Genomic DNA, 21,044 nt, shown 5'->3' with positions numbered 1-21,044 from the left:
ATGAAAATATCAACATTTAACCTTATTTAAGTTAGCTAGAGTATCTTAACAAGGGGCAGATGTTCTTGACATAGCTGGTGTTCCAGGGTAGATTCTTCTACTTGTCAAATGTTTAAAAGCCTTTTATTTAAAAGTAAAGGAAGTCCTGTTTTTAAAAAAACAAAAAGTGTTGTAAAGGCTGAAATAAATAAAACATATTAGGCAAGAATAAATTTGCTGTGTGGTTGGCAATCTGAAAGCAAAACTGTCGTGGCTTTGTTCAGTTCCAAAAAAGGTAATTGGAGTATATTCAATCAAAAGAATTGGACTGTCCCATCACCCAAGCTTGACATAAAAATTAATAAAGAATATGAATTGAAAAAGTAGTAATAAGACATAGAAAACATATCCCCATTCATTTTTCCTCTCTGTGCCCTTCTCTCACTAGACCGTTGATAAGAACAGAAGGAACAGATGGTGGTACCATCCTGTCTCAGAACCAAATACTGCCCTGCAGTTGTACACAGTATGACAAGCATCCCCGTGTGGAGACGCAGATAGTGCTCCTGCAAAGTGTAAGTGTCCACTCTATTCCATTCCTTTGTGAGATACACGCACATAAGTCTGCCTTAACTGCAATTTTCACCAAATTCCTTCTTAAATGTTGTTTTGAGGTCAGAAAGGAGTACCAACGTTATGAGTTGCCATGGACATCCAAGTTCTGTGGTTCTTTACCTGTGTACCATTCCACCCTTTTGTCCTTCCTTGCCCTGACTGAAATATTTTGGGTTCATTTCTTATAAGTTCTGATAAATCTTTCGTAATGGTTTTGGGGTTTTGCAGCTTAACGATATCAAATCCATCCTAAGATTTATTGTCAGTTTCACTTGACCTGGGGGTCAAACCTTAAAACGTTTGGTAGGATTTGTTGCAATATCAGGGAATGATGTGAAAGTTGTTATTTGTGGTTTCTGATTATCTGTGTCTATAAACTATAGATTTAAAAAAATGAAATGATAAATAATGTTTTCTCAGGTGTTCAGAATATGATCAGTGTGTATCATGAGCTTTGGTTTCTGGTCGACCCGAGTTGTATTACTCCTGATTAAATGACACAAAAGTATCCAAAGTTTTCAGCTTTTCTAATTTCAGAATTCCTAACCAAACCAAATGACAACAACCAGCTCCCAGTGAAGGTGTAGACTCCCACACTGGGAATCTAAGCCTCCTGGTAGTCCGTTTGCTTTTCTTGGTTACCGTTCGTGGACCCTGCTGAAGTGTTCGTAGACCCTTCCAGCCTGCCTGGAAACTCAGCTCTGTACAACTGTATGTGGTTACTAAGAGGGCAATCGCTGTATTGGAGCTGCTGTGGCCAAATATTTACAGGAGAAGGGAATGGTGTTGGCGCAGGTCCTTTCTGTACAACACAGACTGGGTTGGGTTGTTGGCTTCCTTCCCCGAGCTCCTGGTGCACAAGGCAAAGTACTTCAGCTGTCCTATCACTCTAGCTAACCAGAAGAGACAACCCCACCGCAGTGAGTGGAAGAGGTGCAGCCTAGGAAATGGTATTTGGCCCAAAACAGGCCAAAAAGTTTAGCAAGGAGAACAAGTTTCATCAGTTAAGGCAATAAAGCACAGTCCTGCAGCAAGTCAATAATGCTCAATTGACAGCCAGTCAATATTTGTACTGGATTAACTTTTCAAGGAATGTGGAGATTTCGGGGAGTTTTATGTAAACACAGTAAATAGGTTGGGACACCACAGTACGTTTACAAATACCGCATGTCAGATGAGATTACAGTCACTTCCAGGGAGCAGGATTTTTCCTACTACAAAGGAGACGTTTACCTCTTGTGAAATGAACACAGATAGAAATTTCTTGATCGTCAAATATATTCAAAACTGTAGCTGGGCAGATCTCATGGCAATGCTCCAAAGAATGCTTCAAAAAGACAACTTCTATCTGAGGCCAGATTCACTCATCTTCTGCATGCGCTGCTGCCAAGCTTTGCCAGGTAGGTACGGCATCGTGGCTGCAACTTAACGCGAATGTTGTATGAATAGAGAAAGACTGTATCTAGCGTCTTCCTGTATGGAAGGGACATACTCTCTTCCTCTCAAAGAGCCTCAGGGGACCCATTTCCTAGACAGGATGTCAGCTGGAAGGAGTTCAGTTCTCATGTTTGTCTTATTGGGACTGGTTTATAGTCACTTTTTTCCTTTTTCCTGGTCAGAGTAGCTTTAGAGTTTGAGGTTAACCAGCGTATTCACGTCTCGGTGTTCTCCAAGTGTTGCTCATCTCTGAGGAGATACTGCCTATCACATCAATGTAATGGGCAAAGCTCTAAGAAATATACTCAGCGTTTGTGGTATTTGCTCCTTAGCTGAAGGTTCTATTGATTCGCATAGAGGTGACTGAAATGAGACAAAAATGTTCTAGTTTCCAACATTTGTAGTACTGGAACATCGGGCTCTGTTTGTTTACAAGTCTTGCAGCCTTTTGGTGGCATGCCTAGCACCCACTTCCAGATGATATAAAAGCGATTTACTATTTCCAAAACCAGAATCAGAGTGGAAAAAATTCCAAGGTGAAAGTACAGTGATTTACTCTACGGTGGCTGTTTATTTCAAGCCGTTGCCCCAGATTTCCATGACTGTCCCCCATATGAAAAGGGAATTGAATCATCTTAAGGCTCCTAGCTCTGCAGAAGTAGCCGAGGGCAGTTATGCCCATCCTGCCCGTCCCCGGGCACTGACCTGAGGGCAGGCAGAGGCCAGCACAGCCCAGCTTGGCAAAACAGCCCCAGCAAACCTGGTGTCATGGATGTGAAACACAAGCATAGCGCTAGTGAAATCCACAGGTAACATATCACAAAGTACCCCCCCTTGCTGAAGGGTAGATAGCTATGCTTTATTGTTATTCCTTTCATTTCTCCCATCCTCATGTTTTTTTGTTTTGTTTTGTTTTGTTTTTTCCTTACAAAAGGTAATTAGGCCATAAACAGAGGAGTGACAACTAATTTTATCTGCAGGAAAATTAATATTGTAAGCAACAGATAACTTTAGCTGAACAAAATTAAAAAATATATATTTTAATGACATTTTAAAAAGACAAAACCTGTTTTTTTTCCTTCTGAACTTGTCTTCGTACCTACCTGTTTTGATATGTGTGGAGATGCTCACTAATTTTAGTGAACAAATGTTCTGCTTCTGTGTACTTCCTGCCCCAACAGCAGGCCTTGCCGGTCTCAGCCTGCGGTACAAAGTTGCTTTTCATTTCCTTTCTCTTGTTCTCTGGTTCCTTTCAAAAAAGAAATGATCTGAGGAAAAAGACATTGCTTTTCTTACCCCTAAATTTTCGTTGACATTAATAGGAGTCAGGTGGCCAAATCCCTGCACACAGCTTTGAAAATTTAAGGTTTAATGTTTTTTTTTCTGGGCAGATTCTTATGTTGCTGGAGTTGTGAATCCTCTGAAAAGATATTAAATATGCAACCATACCGTGTCAGCAGTGCCTAGAGAGTTTATCTACAAAATTATCATCTACCTTCCAAATCTATAACCCTAAAATATTGATTGGTTAAAAGGTAGTGGATAAAGATTAAGACAGCACAGCAGCAGATTACCCTAATCAAATAAAAAGAGTATTAACAGAGCTGCTCACAGTCCTGGAGACATTGGTTTGAAATACAGATGTCTTAACCAAAGTGCTATGTCTCATTTTTTGAATGCATTTTTGAATGCATTTAAATAAATTACCGAATAGAAAGAAAGCAGGGAAAAAAAAAAAAAAACACAACACATTTCAGACAGTAAATTTCTGCTTATAATAAAATTACTTTATGCTTTTCAGTAAATAGTTGGAACTTTGAAAGGCCTTTTCGTTGGATAGTGAGAAGTTGAACACTGGATTCTCAGCTTAGAGAGCTCCATAGGCACCAGTGTGATTTTAAACCTGTGGTTGCGTGCGCATACCTCAACATGAACGCGTGTGCCGTAAAGATCTTATAAGAGCTGGGTGGTGGCTTGTGAGCAAAGAGTGGCATCAATGCCCATGTTCTGTCTGAAGAGAAGAGCACTCGTCGTCAGTCTATATTCCGTGGTTGGGGAATAGCATTTTCAGAGGATGGATTTTGCGTGGCAAAATTGATGGTGGTGTTTACCCCAGAGCAGGTCGCATCTGCGGGCAGGTGCTGAACCGGGCAGGCTGCGGGAGCAGGGCTCTGCATAGGTGCCAAGCGCCCTGCACAGGCGGCTCAAACCCAGCATCATGGCTAGGCGCCTGGCCCCTTACTTGGATTTGGAGCTCCAGATCCACTAGGAAATCGGCCCTGCTCGAAACCAGCACCAGTTCGACAGGATCTGAATTTATCACGTTTGGTTCAGCATTGAAGGCCATACGCTTATTAACGTCCAGTAAGAGTAACCTACTGGGGAACGCTACTTGGAAGGTGTGACCTTTGTCACTAATGCTCTTTGTGCATGGTGGGAATTTTTGTGCAGCCAAGGGCAGAGGTGTGGTTTATCCTTTGGAAAGAATTTCCCATTGAATGGCTGCTAAGTAAGGATTTAACTAATACCCCACGTCCTGGGTTATTGAAGTCATGGAGGCAGAAAAAGAAAATAAGATGGGTAGTCATTAATTTTCATCAGTTATGGACAATACTATTATATTACTGACTCTCATTAAAACAACATGTCGCTGATTAATAGTATCATTTCAGCTTCCTAAATTTTTCTACCTAAAAATTTTGATTTAAAGACAAAAGATTTAAGAATGTGTGGAAAAGGTTTTGGAGGTGTAACTAATTGGTATGGAAGTCTTTTGTTTTTGTTTTTGTTTTAAATAGCGCCTAATTTTAAGTCACAGTGTAAATGAGGTTTTAAAAGTTTTTTAACAGTGATGTAGATAAATTTGGAATTAAAATTGAGATCTGAAATGTTGTGTTGCTCCACTTTTAAAAATAAGTTCCCTTCTCATTTGCAATTAAAATGTCTAGAATTTGCATAAAATGTGTGAAATTAGAGATAATTGAAATACAGTAGCTATAAATATGTCTACTCCATTTGAAAAATAAATAAAATGTCCACTAAAAGGGTGCGAAAGCCGTACCCCCTTCTCTTGTTTCTCACATTTGGATCTCTGGCATTTTTCACACTTTTATAGCTAATTTTTATTGCAAAACAATATGTTGCGTTTGTAGCAGTTGTGGGAATGCAGAATAGCCCCTGGCAGCTCTGTAAAAAAAAAAGGAACGTTAGGAACACATTTAGAAGAATACAGCTTTCAATTTCAGCCACGCATTGATGTAGTGGAATCATATTAAGTGTGATCTAAGAAAAAAAAAAGCAGATAAAAAGAAGAAAGCAAATGTTATGGGAAATACTTTAAATAAACTATTATTTTAAGTATATCCATTCTATCCTGCTCCTTATGTTTTCATAACACCCCGAGTTGTCATGATAGAGCGTGTCTTCAGGGAGCGCGGTGAGACAGAAACCCAGGCTCCTGCAGGCATTAGCTGCGTGTCTCTGGGGAGCACCGCCTGGCCGGACCGTACCTCTGTGCTGGGAAGGTTTTCCTTGTTTCTCCACCCTGAAAGCCGGCGTTGTTTGGCGCTTTTGCTGATGTCTGCTTCCAAGCAGGTGGGGAGAGTTGTTGTCAGCTGGCCTGCGGGCAGTGCTGGAGGTGAAGCTTTCTGCCCAGGGCAGCACCATCCTCTTCTCCTATCCCGATCTCCTGGCCCAGCGTGTTAACGTTCAGCTCTGTTGGCAGATCCTTGTTTTTTTGGCTGCGGAGCAAAATGCTACTGCTGCGTGACCAAGTTGGCACAAGGAACTGTATCTTTCACAGATAATAGAACTGGAAAGACAGACCTCTACCATATTGTCAAATTATCCCTTATTAGCGCGTGCACTAGTGAATGTCTGCCACCGGAGTGGAGGTGAATCGCATGCGCAAATCGTAACGACGTTTCTCCAACTCCAGTCTTGAAACTCAGAGAAATATTATTCAAATAATACCCCATGTATCTTTTTTAGTGAAATTGCACCGTGATGTCCTGTCATTTTCGATACTGTGCAGTGTTTCTGTTACTGGGGAACACCAATCAACTTCAAAAGAGCTGCTTTGGTGTAGAAATGGGCAGCTATTCAACTCCTCTGCATCCAACACAAATACCCAGCACAATTTGATGTAATTCACACAAAAGTGAATTGGAAGGCCTGGGTGAAGGTTACCGCACTGATCTATCAGTGCTCCCCATCCTGTAATATTATTTCTGGAAAACCTGTTTTTCTGGAGGAGTTCCTCGCAGAGGGAAATAGGCCAAAACAGAAGAGTTTCCATGCAGGTAGTCCCTGAGGATGATGGAAATTCAGCAGGTTATTTTAACACTGGTGGCTCCTTCAGTAGTTCCTGCCTGTTCCCTGCTGCAGCAGGCTTATGAGAAATTCTGTGGTACCTGAGCTTGGGAATTTAATTGTTTCTCAACCCGCCCCAAACACCCCTCAGTGTATTTTTCTTAAATCTCCGTGTCAGACACATTGATGTGTACTGGACCCAGTTACGTGACTCGCTTCAAATTTCACAATTTCTGATCTGGGGACAAGAGTTACGAGGAGAAGACAGATTTCCAGGATGCATTTGAGGAGTGCTGAAATGTTAATGCATTAAGACTAAAACGGTGGGATTTAAACCTCTGCATTGAGTAGCGTGTAGTACAGAGTGAGATTGATCCCAGAAAAGTACCAGCGAGGTTGTGTCTCATACAGGCCTAGCCACTATGGAGTCATTCTTCAGAGACAGACCAAGCAACAGAAGAACCACAGCCTTACCTGCAAGGTGCCTTTTCATGCATGCTTTTTTCTCTCCTTTTAAGTTGTCCTCAAGGAAAAATAAGAGCAAAAAGTCCCTGTGCTTCTCACTGCACATCTACAGCACTTCATAAATAATAGTAGCTGTTTTAAAAGCAGGGGATAGGCAGAGGGTTACAATGGATGAAAGCTAGTTAGTGAGTTAGCTAGATAAATGCTTAAAAGACCAGCAGCAAAGATAATCCTGCATTTATTTCCGGGGTATTCACCAGGTGACCCTTTTCTGGCTTTCACGACCTGTGTTTCTTGAGTCAAGTAAGGGCTGTGCAGAAACCTGAAAAACAAAGCTGCAAATCTGGGGTATTCGCCTAATTTGTGATTGTCCCTCCTCTGGCTCATCATGCTCATTTCTGAGCATCTGCCGACTCTCCCATCCTGTGCTGAGTGGCACTGTGAGTGATCCGTTGCAGGGGCTCTTCCTGGCACAGACAGAGGCTCGTTCGCTCTAAACTTCCTGAGTGACATGTGCAAAATTGATCATTTCAAGAGCCTTTTGTATAACACAAAACTTCAAGCAGAGAACCCAAGGCATTTCCTTTCATCAACCTGGTTCTAATTTGATCAAAGCACTAAAAAATTCAGCCCGCCTTATTTCCTGTCCAGTTCTTCTACACTTTACGGCACATTATATATAAATCTCATATCCCTGAATTTTAAGAAGCAACCCGTTATATAATTGGATCAACAGTTGCCAATCACTCCAGCACAGCACTGCATTATTACTAAGCAGACTATAATTTTGAAGCTCTTTTTTATTATGCGTATGACTATATTATCACTGTATACATATTAGGACAGCTGAATGAGCCCCTTAAGGAAAATAAGGGTTCAAATAACATTGACAGGGTAGATAGACTAACAGAACTGAGGATTCACCCCTGTTATAACCGTATTGCCTTATGGCACATTTTCAGGAGAAAGAAAAAGAACAGTAGCTGTGTGCTTTCTATTAACCCTACCTGCAAATCAGAATATTGTAACAGTGGTGAAGCTGACCATCTTTGTATGCTTAAGCAAATTAAAAATCAAGTCTGTTTTCAGGTCTCAAATTTAATGGTTCACATACAAATTTTGCATTATCTGGGACTTGAAATCCCATTCCTTCTCTCTCCTGACTCCCTCCCTGTAGACACATGCACTCGCAAAAGTTCAGAACAAAGCCTTTCTGGCTTCTGCATGTGCACTGTACCATCCTGGTTCATTGTGCAATCGTCATTTGCATCTGACAGGAGCCAGCACTATTTCATTCCAGTAACTCATACAATTACATAGGATTGTTAAAAATGTTAAGTAAATAATATTTTTCCTCCCCTAAGCTTGAGATGTTAGTGTTCTTTGAAAGACCTTGAATCTCATCTCAGTAGTATCTGCATAAATAAAACTGAGTGACAGCCTTTTAGAAAACTCCATGTTTTATACCATTAATTCACAGATAAGCATTGTTAGTCAAATAAGCATTTAATTCCCAATAGCCTGAATATTTCAATACCTTGTAGCAAACAAATAAATAGAATGTACACAATGGCATACAAATTATGGAAAATATTCTATAGAGTTGACATATGAACTCATAACCTCTTAGGTAAAGGTGAATGACTATTAATGTAATTTCATTATTGTAAGGACCTCCCTCTTTTTTTTTTTTTTTGTTCATATGCAATTCATTTGTATGCATTAGCTTGAAAGAATTAAACCTGTAAATCATAACTTAGGCAATAATAATAATAATCACCATCATATAAAGAAACAGTGTGATTTCTTCTGTTTTTGCGAGTCTAAACTCAGACATTTAATGGTACATACCTGTTTCTGTTTTTTTAATTATTTTTTTATGTCTCTCTCAATGTATACGCACACAGACCTGCATATTTGTTTTTATTTATATATGCTTTATGTACATAAATATGTTTACAATATAGACATTAAAAATTTTAATTGTTTTACATATATGCAGGGAGAGACACAGGCACACAGAGAAGCATACATGTGTAAAAACAGAACATCTCTCCTCAGCAGTCTGATTCTGTGCCCTGCAGGACTTCACCAGGAAAAACTCAGGAGCAAAATGCATCTTGCTATAATTAAAATTGCCCATTAATTTTCAGACAAAGTGATAAGATTCAGGTGAGGAGATGCCTGCATTCAGAATTCTGTGGGTTTTTCAGAAAAATATTCTCACTTTTTCTTTTTTTTTTTTTTGGCTGGTCAGTGTTCCTTTCATGTTGTATTTATTTAAACCTCAAATCAGAATAGGTGCATAGCCCTTCATACCAGTGTGTGTTGTACACAGGCTGATAAAATGAAGTAAGTGTGCTTATCACTTTTGAAGCCTGTTTTACAGAACTGTATTTTTTCTTTAGCAATTCATGCTGTTTTTAAGTAATGCGATAAAACCACTTCCCCATCTTCCTGGATAAAATTGATTGTTGCAGGAGGAGCATGGTCATCTTCATCTGCTTGTTGCATTTTCTTTAAAAACAAAACAAAACAAAACAAAATAATCACACAAAAACCAAACCCACATGTGGTTGAATAGCAAGTATATTTGTAAGCATATGAATGCAGACAGAACTGAATATATATCCTATGCTGCATATTGTGTAATCCACAGAAACAAGCTCTGCATCCTCTTCCTCGCCCCACCACCCATCCCTGGGATAATAGGAGAATTGAAATTCCCATTTTCAGACCCACTGCAGATTAATATGGTTCAACATAGATACTTATTTCTCTGATAGTTTCCCATGCATCTTCACAGTGAAGTTGAGAGAAATTACTACAGCAGAATGTGTAAAGCAGATGTTATCCCATTAATTAGCTCTGGACCTGAGCAGGCTCAAGACTTTCCCATTTTCAGGCCGATAGGAATTGGTCCCAGTGAGCGTGCTCCATATCCACATTTAGTATCATCTCATAAACAGCACTGGAAACACAGCAGGCCCTTGATGAAGATACATTAACTTATTTCTAATTTAAAGTTATGTTGCTTAACCTTAATGTAATTGGTCACTGGTGACCAACTGTTTGTATACCGAGTTGATGACCAAAGAGATGTAATAAATTATAAAACTTACTGCTTAAATAGAAGGAACGATTGTTGTTAAAAGCTTTGCATGTAATAATGGTAAAATAATTACACCTCAAACAGAAGAGCCTTGGATCTGATAAAGCTAACGAAGTCTTTCAGATGAAGGTGTTTTCAACCCGCTTTAAAGGACATGTATAAAATACTTTCTTCTCTCAGTGCAGTGTCTTACATTGGCTGAATTGTCAACTTTCAAAGCTCGGCCTAATATTGATTAAAAATAAATTGGTAAAGCAAGATACTTTCTTTTTGAGGGCTTGCGTGGATTAAAGTAATTAACCAATTTCTGTGGTTAACGAGAAACAAAAGAAATTTGCACAAATAATTATATTCTGTACATCAATTCAAAGTCAGTGCTAGACATGTTTTAGAAAAGGGTTGATTAGCTGGTAGAATAACCGGGATAATAATCAACTATGGAAGGAAGTAATTGACACAACTTTAATGTTTAATAATGAATAGCATGCCAGGGGCAAAATAAAAGGAAATCTGCTTTCTGAGGACCAGGCCAGACCTAAAATTTCTTCAGCCAAATATAGCAATTACTTAAGACTCCTGAACTGCTTCTGTGGTCTTGTGGCAAAGTAACAGGTGTAGTTAAATTGAAAGCACACAAGTGCCTGTATTAAATCTAGTAGTTTCTAGATGCTGCAATTTAATTTCAAGCCTTTTCCCTGCTGAAGACTTAATGGTTGATTTTAGAAATGCAGAAACGTAAGGAACACCTACTCTTCTATGTCTGTTTTTCGTTTTTCAAACTGCATTATATTAACAAACTGTTCATTAAATCAATAAGAGTGAGGAAGAAGTGTATGATTTGCTTGTCTCAGAGGCGATAATTTCTCTCTCTAAATATTTGCATTTAAAATTTGGGCTACCTCCAAATGCCGTAACTTCACAATAAAGAAATTGAGTTTATTTTTTTTTAATTCTCATATTTCATTTCTTACAAGGACCTTCCAATAATTTAAACTATTTACAGTGCCTCAAAGATCATTATTTCCCCATGACTCCTCAGAGAAATATTGGAGCCACTCTATTTATTGCTGACATTAGATTTACCTTTGAAGACTGGTTTACAAAATGGAGACATTAGGATGTGAAAGTTATTATTTTTTTTTACACTGCTCGGAATGCTAAGTTTTTGTGTTTGCTGTATTAGAGTAAACATTGCTATAGCTACTCAGTTTGTTATGGAAACTTGAAAAGCAGATGCATTAAAGTGTTTTGTTTTTAAAAACACACAGTTCTTTATAAGAAAAAATATAAATACTATTTGGTGGCTTGTCATGAGTGTATATTTAAAAACAACCTACCCCCCAAACCAATGAATAAAAATGCATTTTGGTATTCTAAATGGTGGAAGAGAATTGCTCAACCAATGGAAAAGCAGGTGGGGTAACACATCCTGATTCTTGTAATTGAGGCTGTAAAGAAAGATGAGAGAGATGTGCACTGTTTGTGTCGCCGTAGTTGTGATCTGTGAAAATAACTTCAGAACAGCCTTTCTTAATATTAAAATGACTCTGTTGCTGTTCAACTAAAAATCAATACAGCTCACAATTTTAATAAGGAACATGAATCTGAAAATGTGTTTAGTATCAGGTTATATAAACACACCCTAATGAGATACTATAAAATCCATCACATTAAAGGCTGGTTCCTACAAGGTATATTAGCTAAAAATGTTCAATATATTAGGTCAGTGTACAACACTACACATAATAAAGCAGGTCTGTCAAGGCAAGATACATGTTTTGCCCCTTAAAACTGTTATGTTTTGCACATTTTACAAGGTTCTTTGAATACATGAATAAGATAAGTTATTCCCATCTCTTTCTTAAGCAATCTCAGAAATGGCTGTGACCTGAAATTGGAAATCTTGTAAACACCCATCCAAAGAAAATGTGTGCAGTTCTGTCTTAAAGAGATGGTACATGTTTAATTATCCCAACTTCTTCTAGGAGAATACTATTAACATACACATTAGCATCGTCCCATTGGTTCCTCCTGCTGCTCCACCTTAGGGGCAGCAATAGGAGCTAATCTTATTGCTCCCATGCGCATAATAATGAAATTTTGTCTTGTCTCTAAGGCAGTGTTCTTTGGTCTAAAGTACAGCAGGAAACATTTCTTTTTTTAGAAAATTCCTGACCAACTCATTTAAAAAAGATTTTAAAAATTAAAATTCTTCCTATGTGAATACCAGAGCCGGCAGAACACATTGCTTTGACTTGCAAAGCAAAATTAAGCAATTGTGCAAATAAATTGCTCTGTATTCACATATAGAATACAGTATACGGTAGCTATGGGTGTATTCAGCTCTTTGAAAAATTGGAAGCAGTGGATTTTATGTGTTTTTTTTTTTTTGCACTGTCTATATAGGGTATTCTCAAAGAATAACATAGGAACAAACAAAAAGATATGGTTTTAATATAAAATACCTCTGCCTTTTTCTTGCAGTGTTCTACAGGCTATAATGAAAAAAAAAAAAAAAAAACAGGCAAAAAATACATGTGAATTCAAGGCTACTGAATTAAGGGAGGTTGTACCAACATTTCCCCCACTGTACATTATTTGTATTCAAGGTTTTTGAAATGACATTGTAATCTGATGATGCACCAGCCTATTATATTGTCTAGCAGGACAAATATCCTTGCGTTTTCTCTGTAGAACTAACACAATTTTTCCATGTCAGAGGTGCATAATATCCTGGCGGTCATAAGGAATGATGCTATTAATCCTCTTGGGCAATCTCCAGGTCTGATTATTAGGGAAATAAATTTGCATGCTGCATATGAGCTAGGTGAATCACCGAGAGCACAAATTATATTTCCTGACAGCAAGTTAGAGAATGGAGCCACATCGCTTTTTTATCTTTTTTTTTTTTTTCCTCTGAAAGCTATAGAATTTCAATTCATTACATGAGATTGGTTAGAATTCAAGTCTCTTTTTAAGTTGATATTAAGTTGAGTCTGTTATCTCTGTGAAGGCTAGTAGGTTCCCCTGAGTATCCACCTAATCACTACTTAAAAAAATCGAAACGTATAGTTAGTGTCATGATTTAGGTACCAGAGCTACTTTATTTATCAGTGTGGAGTGAGATAATTTCAATTTGAGGCTCTGTAGCCCTCATGAATTTAACTGTCTTGAAAGCTTTTTTTCCTCTCTCTCCCTTTCTCTCTCTGCCCCTTTCTCCCCCCCTTTTAGTGTGCATATTGTAATAACGGTTATTCTGGGCACCTGTTTCACTGTTCTCCATGCATTTTTCAGGCTGCTTTATTTATCATATCATATATTTCATAGTATGTTTGAAGATTTTTGGGTGAAACGCTATTTGGATTTTAGTTAAGAAATTTGGCTGTATTCTCTGTGCCAGCAGTACTGCCAGGCATTTCTGCTTTTCGTATCAGTGATGAATGTATTTTTATTATTTTTACCGTTTGGCATCTGAGCAACCTTTTTGCATTATTAAATCTGAACAGGGAGAATGATAGCAAGTGAGAGGAGAATAAATGGCTCTATGTCCTGATGTATTAATTAAGCAGACATTTATTATAATCAGGGTTTTATGGATGTTGTAAAAAGGTATTTTTTTTTCCATGATATACATCCACGTGTGGTAACTTTTTTGAGCTGTTTTGGAAATTGCCAGGTTTAATAGATTTCTCTCTGAAATCCTTATCACTAGTGCTGTACTGTACATGCAGACAACAACCACGACCAAGCCCTGGAGTAGTGAGTGAGTGTAGATGGATCCAGCTCGGGGTCGAGTGAGGAGTGTCTCGATTAAAGGTGGGCTCTATAAATCCATCTGGATCAGCTACAGCCTTGAGTCTGGGGGATTCTGAAATGTCTCCTGCTACTTAGTGGAGCTGAGCAAAGGCTGAAGACATAGAAACCTCGGCACTGGTCAGAACTGTAGGCGTGACTGAAACAACAACAGACAGGTAATATATCTGATAATGCCAGATCTGAAATGTTCTTAATCATTTACTTATTCATGAACTACAAGCAACAGTACTAGAGGAAAGGGATACATCTCTGACTCACGATTTCACGTGTTGCCAAATATACAGCAAAGGAAGCACTTTTAATCATCTTACATGAAATCTATTTAGGATTTGTCTATTCTCTCATCCGTTATGTTTTTTTATGCTTCCTGAGCATAGCTGGTGCCATTTCTTTTCAGAACAAAGGCCCTTTTGTTTGTTTGTTTTTTTTTGTTTGTTTTATTAATTTCTTCTCAGAATATGGGTTGTGCTTATTCACAGACAGGAAGTATTTCCCACATTTAGGAAAAGGAAATAGCCTTTGGAGAAAATTCAAAGAAAGTCCATTGGGGAGTGACTTGCCTGTTCAGAGTGTTATTTCCTATTCCTGAATAGAAACATCAGACGTATTTTTGGCATCAAATGGCAGTGCTGCTATAAACACTAGCCTCTTTAATTCCCATCTCGCAGTGGACATTTATTCTAGGAACAGAGGGTATTTGTTGCTCTCCTGAAATGGGAATGGGTGATAAAAAAAGGAAAGTTTTAACAAAACTGCAAAATTGCGTTTCTTCTGTTGTCTGTGACCTAGCCAAGACCACACTTATACTCCCGAGCCCCAGCTATGAAAACGAGAGGCCATTTAAATGTGAGCTGTCTGTGATTTGGGGAGTTGTCTTCTCGGTATCCACCAGCACAGCCATGGCCGGTTCCCACTGCAGGGCTGCCTTTTCTCAGGCTGCTGTGAAGGAGGCTGGCAGGAAAATGATGGGTATTTTAATGGGCACTTCTTCGGGGGTGAGGGAGGGGTAGCAGGCCTGAGCATAAGGCCATTTATGTCTTCATAAATTGTAATAAATACATAAGATCAGCTGGTGTTATTGCAGAGAGAATGGAGTATAACGATGTCTAGTCTGGCTGCTTCTCTGCAGTAGTAAATCCAGACCGTGTACAGGTGATGATTGGCGGAAAGGGCAGGGTAGTAAGAGTCACAAATGAACCAAAGGGTGTCAGGTAGTAAAGCTTTTATTTCAAACTTTATCTTCTACTGCCCCTCATCATCACACAGTGAAAATACTCTCCTGAAAATAGAAGAGTTGAGTTTTGAACTTGAGCAGACAAATAAAAAAAAAAAAAGATTAAAAACAGTAGTTTCTCTGAAAAAAAAAAAAAAAAGTGGAGCGCATCAGTTGTTGGATTTCTCCTTGTCTATTAATTCCCACAGTCTGTCTGGATCTTAAACCTTGCATCTAACAGATCTCTGCAAGCACGCAAGGGAAGCCTGCTTACATCAATCGTGCCTATGTGTCTGTGTTGTCACACGGCCGGGTGTGCCACTGTGTCAGGATTTAGCAGGGCAGCTTCTGCTGCTGCCATGTCTAAAACGACGCAAAAATCAAAGTGTTTTGCCGACTGTAGCTTTCACCTTCATTATGGAGAGCTTTTCCTGGATGTTCATAAGCTTAATGCAAATATGTGTAACACAAAGCATGTACAGTGTTGATCCCAGGGGGGCTGTTGCTCACCTCTCAGGAACATGAGCAACCTTTATAACTTGTGGAGCTCTACCTAGATATTGGCTGCTTTGCTTGAGAAAAACAAGTACAATATCTAAATGTCTGTGTCTTCTGTTAAACTTTCAGTTGTTGGTCTGTAGTTGATAAAATTTGGGTTTTAGTAGGATGAAAAACCAGAAAGCAGTGTAAAACACAGCGATAATGAGACGTGGTTTGTCTTCTGCCTTCCTTATGGTTGGTTTGAAGAGGTGGTGTGCTAAGCTTGGGAACGGGCAGCTCTCCTGGCTGCTGGTTCGGGGGGGAGCCGAAGGGGCCAGTGCGCACACAGCTCAGCGCTACATTGACAGCGCTTGTGGATGCGTCCAGAGAAGAAAAGTGAAAGAGAATAGGGGGAAAAACAAAAGAAAAAAAAAGCCCCAAACCAGCCCCAAGCAAATGACAAAAGCCCTTAACCTCGGATATAACCCCGGGATAGAGATGACAGAGGGAAAAGGCTCGTTGTGTCCGTCCCACTACTCGCAGTCATGTGTGGCTGAAGGCTTCTGCCTACGTTCTGGGCAACCACTGTGTGCCATCAGCTTCTGTTCAGTGACCTGTCAGAGCAAAGAAGGAATTTCGCATGGCCTGAAAAACTGACAGAACAGTTCACCTTTCGGGGAAATGTAATATTTTCTGATAAGGAGCTTATGTTAGTTTTCTTAGTAAATAGCCTGAAAGCATTTCTGTCTGTGGCATTTCTGGATGTGATAAGTTGAAGGAAACATCCTTGACCATGACTTAACAAAACAGGCCATTTGTTTCATGGGGTAGCTGTTTCAAGAAATGTAAATAAATGGCAACTTAAGGATGATATAAAATAAACGATCACAGAGACAGCCCAGAGCTGCATTGTTTCAGAAAACACAAGGCACTATTTATGGAGCTGTAAACAGAGGAGTGTGTTTATTATTGCACTTGGAATTAAATCAGAAAGGCAGAAAGCTGAAGTTTGAGGAAAGATTAGTCCAAATTTGAGTTCCTTGTGTTGGGTTACAGCGGGTACTGCATGTTGGTTTTGTAACAGAACAGGCTTTTTTGTGAGGGTGTTGTGCCTATCTTGCAGGGCCTAATTCTAACATTTATTTTGCTACCTCCTTGACAGGAATGAAGCTGTAGGGGAGATGATGAGCACAGTTGGGGCCACAAAATGTCCAGTTTTCATACTACGTGCAGGTGTTAAGTATTTTGCAAGTGTAAATTTGGAGCCAAGCACGCCTTTGTGGAAGCGGGTCTCAGCCAGAGCGCGGCAGCGCAACCTCCGTGACCTTCCCCACAGCTGCTGCAGGCTGGCAGGCGATGGCTGCGTGCACAGGGCTGGACCTCCGAGGTCGCCCCACGGTGCCGGCTGAGCCAACTTTTGTGGCTGGGCTTCCTCCAGGGGGGCTTTGGGTGCTTCTCTTATAGGTAGTACCTGGTTCTTGGAGGACCATGATGGGGTTAAATAGCATTACTGGCAACAGCCCACCACTTGGTTTAATAACACCATAGTCTTATTAACAATCTGGGTAATTGTTATAGCAACATTTCTGCAAGTCTCACCTGTGCTGTATGTGCCCCTTCAAGGAAACATGGTTGCCTCATCTAATACCGTGTTATAAACTGCATTACACACCCTTCAAATTGAAAATGCCTTTCCCCCCACTGTTTTACTGGTATTCCTAAACTATTACACTGCATTTAAAAATGAATTGTGTGCAATGACATTAGAGAAGGGGTTAGGTTTTCTGAGCTGCTACCAGTGACATATGACTGTGGTGACAGACAGTCGGCAGTATTCAAACAATTAATCTGAAAAAGCAGCAGACTTCAATGTGGAGTTTAGGAGGAGGCTGAGCAGCTACATATTTACAAAAGGGATGTCACTGAACCGTCTTTCTACCCAGGGATAGCCTATGGCTACTTAATACTTTTAAACCAGTAGTGGAAGGATTAAATACACCTGAAGTCAGGTCTTTGAGGCCATTTCCCTCTTGTGCTTTCTTTTTCTTACTTGAGCTGCACTTCAGCAGATATTTTTTTTTGATGGGCTATGAGAAAGGGTGGATATTCTGATACCTTTTATTAGAATTGCACAGAAGTAGGAGAATCCTCACGGAGACGCAGGCTCCTTTTTCTGTTGCCTTTGAGAAGTTAACACGTGAGGCTACGCAAGAAGCAGACACTGCAGTGGAGGAGGAGGGATATGGTAATAAAGGTGATAGCGATACCTTAATTTAACAAATATGCAGTGCTAATTATGTAAACATGTGAGAACTCTAAAATCTTCTCATCATGGGTGTCACACAATTGAAATATTTTACAGCCTAATTCAGGATTTTACAGTAATAATGTTATTTTATATTGGCTACTTGACAAGCATAGGCCAGGGCTGTCTATCAAACAAAACTGTTGTGCCAGACTGTATCTTGGCGATAAGCACAAAAGAAGAGTCAGTCAAATTCTGTTTACATATTAATCGTTGAATCAGATTTAGTTCTGTACTACAGACATTTCCATAACCAGGTAGCTTTAAAGGGGAAAAAATGCCTGTGTACTAGGGTGGGCCATATTTTAAGCTGACTGATTTTTACAGAAGGCTCCTATGAAGTTCCAGATCAGGTTTCGCAAATGTACTCAAGAGATCGGGTTCCCATTCAGAGAGATTTAGGCAGCAGTAGCTTTTCTCTTTCATCATTATTAAACATTTTTTCCCCCTCTTGCTCACAGAGGTTGGGATGTATGCGTTTTGGAAACTGGCAGGATTCTGGCAGATAGAGATTTATTTGTATGTTTGTGTTAACGTGATGTTATCATCTGCTAAACAAAGTGAGCATGGTAAGCAAATCAGAAAACCTGGACAAGTTTGGTGTCATAGTCAAACACACCGTCTTCCCCTCTCTGAAGCCGAGCCAACAGTTGGTGTTAATTTGCTTGAAGTCATTCAGTTTTCAGTCTCTTATCACAAATTCACCTTCCCCCTGCTCTCCCCTGCCACCACAGCAGACAGCACTGTTCCCAAAACCAAAGTCTGAAATCCTGGCGTTGGTGAATGCCGCTCACGACATGCCTGGTGAGCCTGGGCAGTCAGTTGAGCCCCAAATCCTGCCTCTCGGAATACTCAGTACCAAATTGCTCGAAGGAAGACAAAGATGTTCCTTACTGCCCAAAGAGGATGTTTCTCTCTAACCTTCATCAGCCTGTGGTTCATTTCTGTCACAAAGTATTAAGGTTTTCAGCCCTTCTAAGATATTTATCTTAATCCTAGCTAGGATGTTCTCATTATTCACATAAGCATCTAAATTAAACTATTTTGTATCATATTAAGTCCTTAGCCTGAAGGGTATCTTGTGGCAATCAGTTCCATAGGTTAATTATGAACTGTGTAAAATAGTATTTTCTTTATTGGTTTTTAAACATGTTGTTTTTCAGTGTTGTTGCATTAGGAGGAGAGGAAACCAGGAAAAAGCAATTGATCTTCTCTATAAGTTTCATTAACTCTCTCATGTCCTGTCTTTTATTTTTCTTCAATAAACTAAGCAGCCCCTATCTTCACAGTCTTTCCTTCTGCCACTAATCATTTTTTGTTGCCCCTTTCTATTTCAGCTTTATGTTTTTTTGAGATGAGTCGAATGTAGGTTGGTACAGCATTTCAGATAGGATACAACAGCCAGTTACTCGGTGACGTAGTATTTTAGTGTTCATTTCCATCCTGTTCTTTATACAGCCCAACAGCATATTTACTTTTTCTGACCACTGCTTCCAATTGTTTTGCTTTCTCACTGAGCTGTCCAAAGTGGCACATGTTTTCTCCTCCCTCTCTTTTTCCCGAGTGGTTAGTTAATTTACAACCTAGCCTTGTGCATGAGTATTGAAAATTATTCATTCAAATATGCATTACCTTGCATTTATGAACAGTGAATTTCATCTGTCTTCATGCTGCACATCTGTCTAGTTTTTCTAATCTTTTGTAATCATGGCTAACCTAAATATTTTTGCACCCTGTGCAAATTTTGTCACCTTCCCCTCTCTTTTCCAGAACACTAATGAATATATTAAACAACACCAGTCCTAATACTGACTGCTGAAGCACTTCATGGTGAGCCTTTTAGCAAGCTAGCAATCAACAATTTATTTCTACCCTTTTGTTTCTGTCTCTGGCTGTCTTTGTTTAACATACAGATTTATTTTCAAAGCGTTGCCATTTCCAAGTGTTCTGCAGAGAGCCCTCCCACAGGGTGTGGGGACAAATGCATGGCTCTGACCTCCGATGTCCAGTGGCATCCAGCACTGATGCTCTAAATACAGCATTTGCAGGTCTGCCAAGGGTACGAACAGGTCAGCTCTGGTGCACGGAAGTAGACTTGATTAGTCCCTGGAAATAGAGGTAGAGGTACTGGCGGATTTGACTCAACCTAATCCATATCCAAAAAGAAAAGGGAGGGGTGAGAGAGATTGATTTATGCAGCTTGCTGAAAAGAGACTTCTTTTTCTTTTTTTAAACCATGGCTGTAAAAACAAAACTGCTGCCCAGCCAGGGTAAGCAGATATATACCACAGGGCCCCTTGCAGTAAGACTGATGGTCTGCGCTGAGGTTCAAGGAGCAAAACAAATAACCCTGCTCCCAGCACTGTGATTTGAGTTTGCTTTCAGCCAGTTGGTCGCCACCTTTCACGAGAGACCGCTGACATACCCATGGTGCTGCTTGCAGCTAATTGCAACGTATTTGGCGCTGAAATGTGCATCATACAGTGATTATTATTATTATCATCATAACCTCTGTTTCATATTTGAATGTTGCTGGAACATGGAAAACAATGGTCAGCCCCTGCTTTGTTCTTCTAGCGTGGCTTTAATGGCTCGGGTTCAATTTTGTCACCACACAGCGCTTGTTGTAACTTCTGTGGGCTTTAGTTTCTCCCAGTTACTGAAATGAATTCCTCCGTAGCTTTTTGTTGAATAAAGATGTATTCAGTTTGTGAATGGGAAATTGAGGCACGGAACAATTTCGGCAGCTCACACAGCAGGATGGAAACCCTCTCCCCCATGCCCCGGGGAGGACCTGCTCTTCACAGCACTTGGCAGAAGGTGATCGTGCCAGGTAAGATGGGGGGGAGCAGAATGGGGTGAGGACGTGGCAGCTGACGCCAGCCCCTCTCTGCGCTCGGTCCCCCCATGGGCAGCCGCCAGCCCCTCTCTGCGCTCAGTCCCCCCATCGGCTCTGTTTCCTGCCCTCGCTCCATTGTGTGCTTGAACGGTGCTTCATACCTTAAAGCTGTTATTTGCAAGTTTTAATAATGTTTTGCAACTCATTTCCTGTTTCTTAGCTGACAGCCTTTCCAAAAGTAATCCTTGGCAGGTACTAATTTGGGTGATGACCACTTGATCTACATTTTTGGTGGGTAATTACTGAGTCAGAAGTGAGCAAATTTGATATCCCCTGACAGTCAGTAAGGCAGGCATTTTTACTACCCGCTCATTAAAGATTCACTGGTAGTGAAATGCCCTCCCCTCACACACAAGAAAAATCTGTCTGTTGAGTTCCAGAAGTTAGTACTTATGCTTTTTTTTGTCACGTT

The 21,044-nt window shown here is 40.0% G+C and overlaps 1 long non-coding RNA gene across 11 annotated transcripts in view; it reads left to right on the top strand.

Moving 5' to 3' along the window:
* LOC121067127 overlaps window positions 1–21,044 on the top strand; it is a 282,439-nt gene that overhangs the window by 129,579 nt on the left and 131,816 nt on the right. For 2 of the 11 annotated variants that reach the window (XR_005818125.1, XR_005818116.1), the window contains exon 1: window positions 432–554. The exons of 8 other annotated variants lie outside the window; for them this stretch is intronic. This is a non-coding gene — a long non-coding RNA (uncharacterized LOC121067127). Of the gene's footprint in view, window positions 1–431; window positions 555–13,837; window positions 13,891–21,044 lie in introns of those variants that run through there. One more of the 11 variants, XR_005818121.1, reaches the window with a different exon arrangement.

This window comes from Cygnus olor, chromosome 3 (assembly GCF_009769625.2).
Source record: "Cygnus olor isolate bCygOlo1 chromosome 3, bCygOlo1.pri.v2, whole genome shotgun sequence".
Classification (NCBI taxonomy): domain Eukaryota; kingdom Metazoa; phylum Chordata; class Aves; order Anseriformes; family Anatidae; genus Cygnus; species Cygnus olor.
The sequence above is the reverse complement of the archived record's forward strand: the minus strand, read 5'-3'. Positions and strand labels throughout refer to the sequence as shown.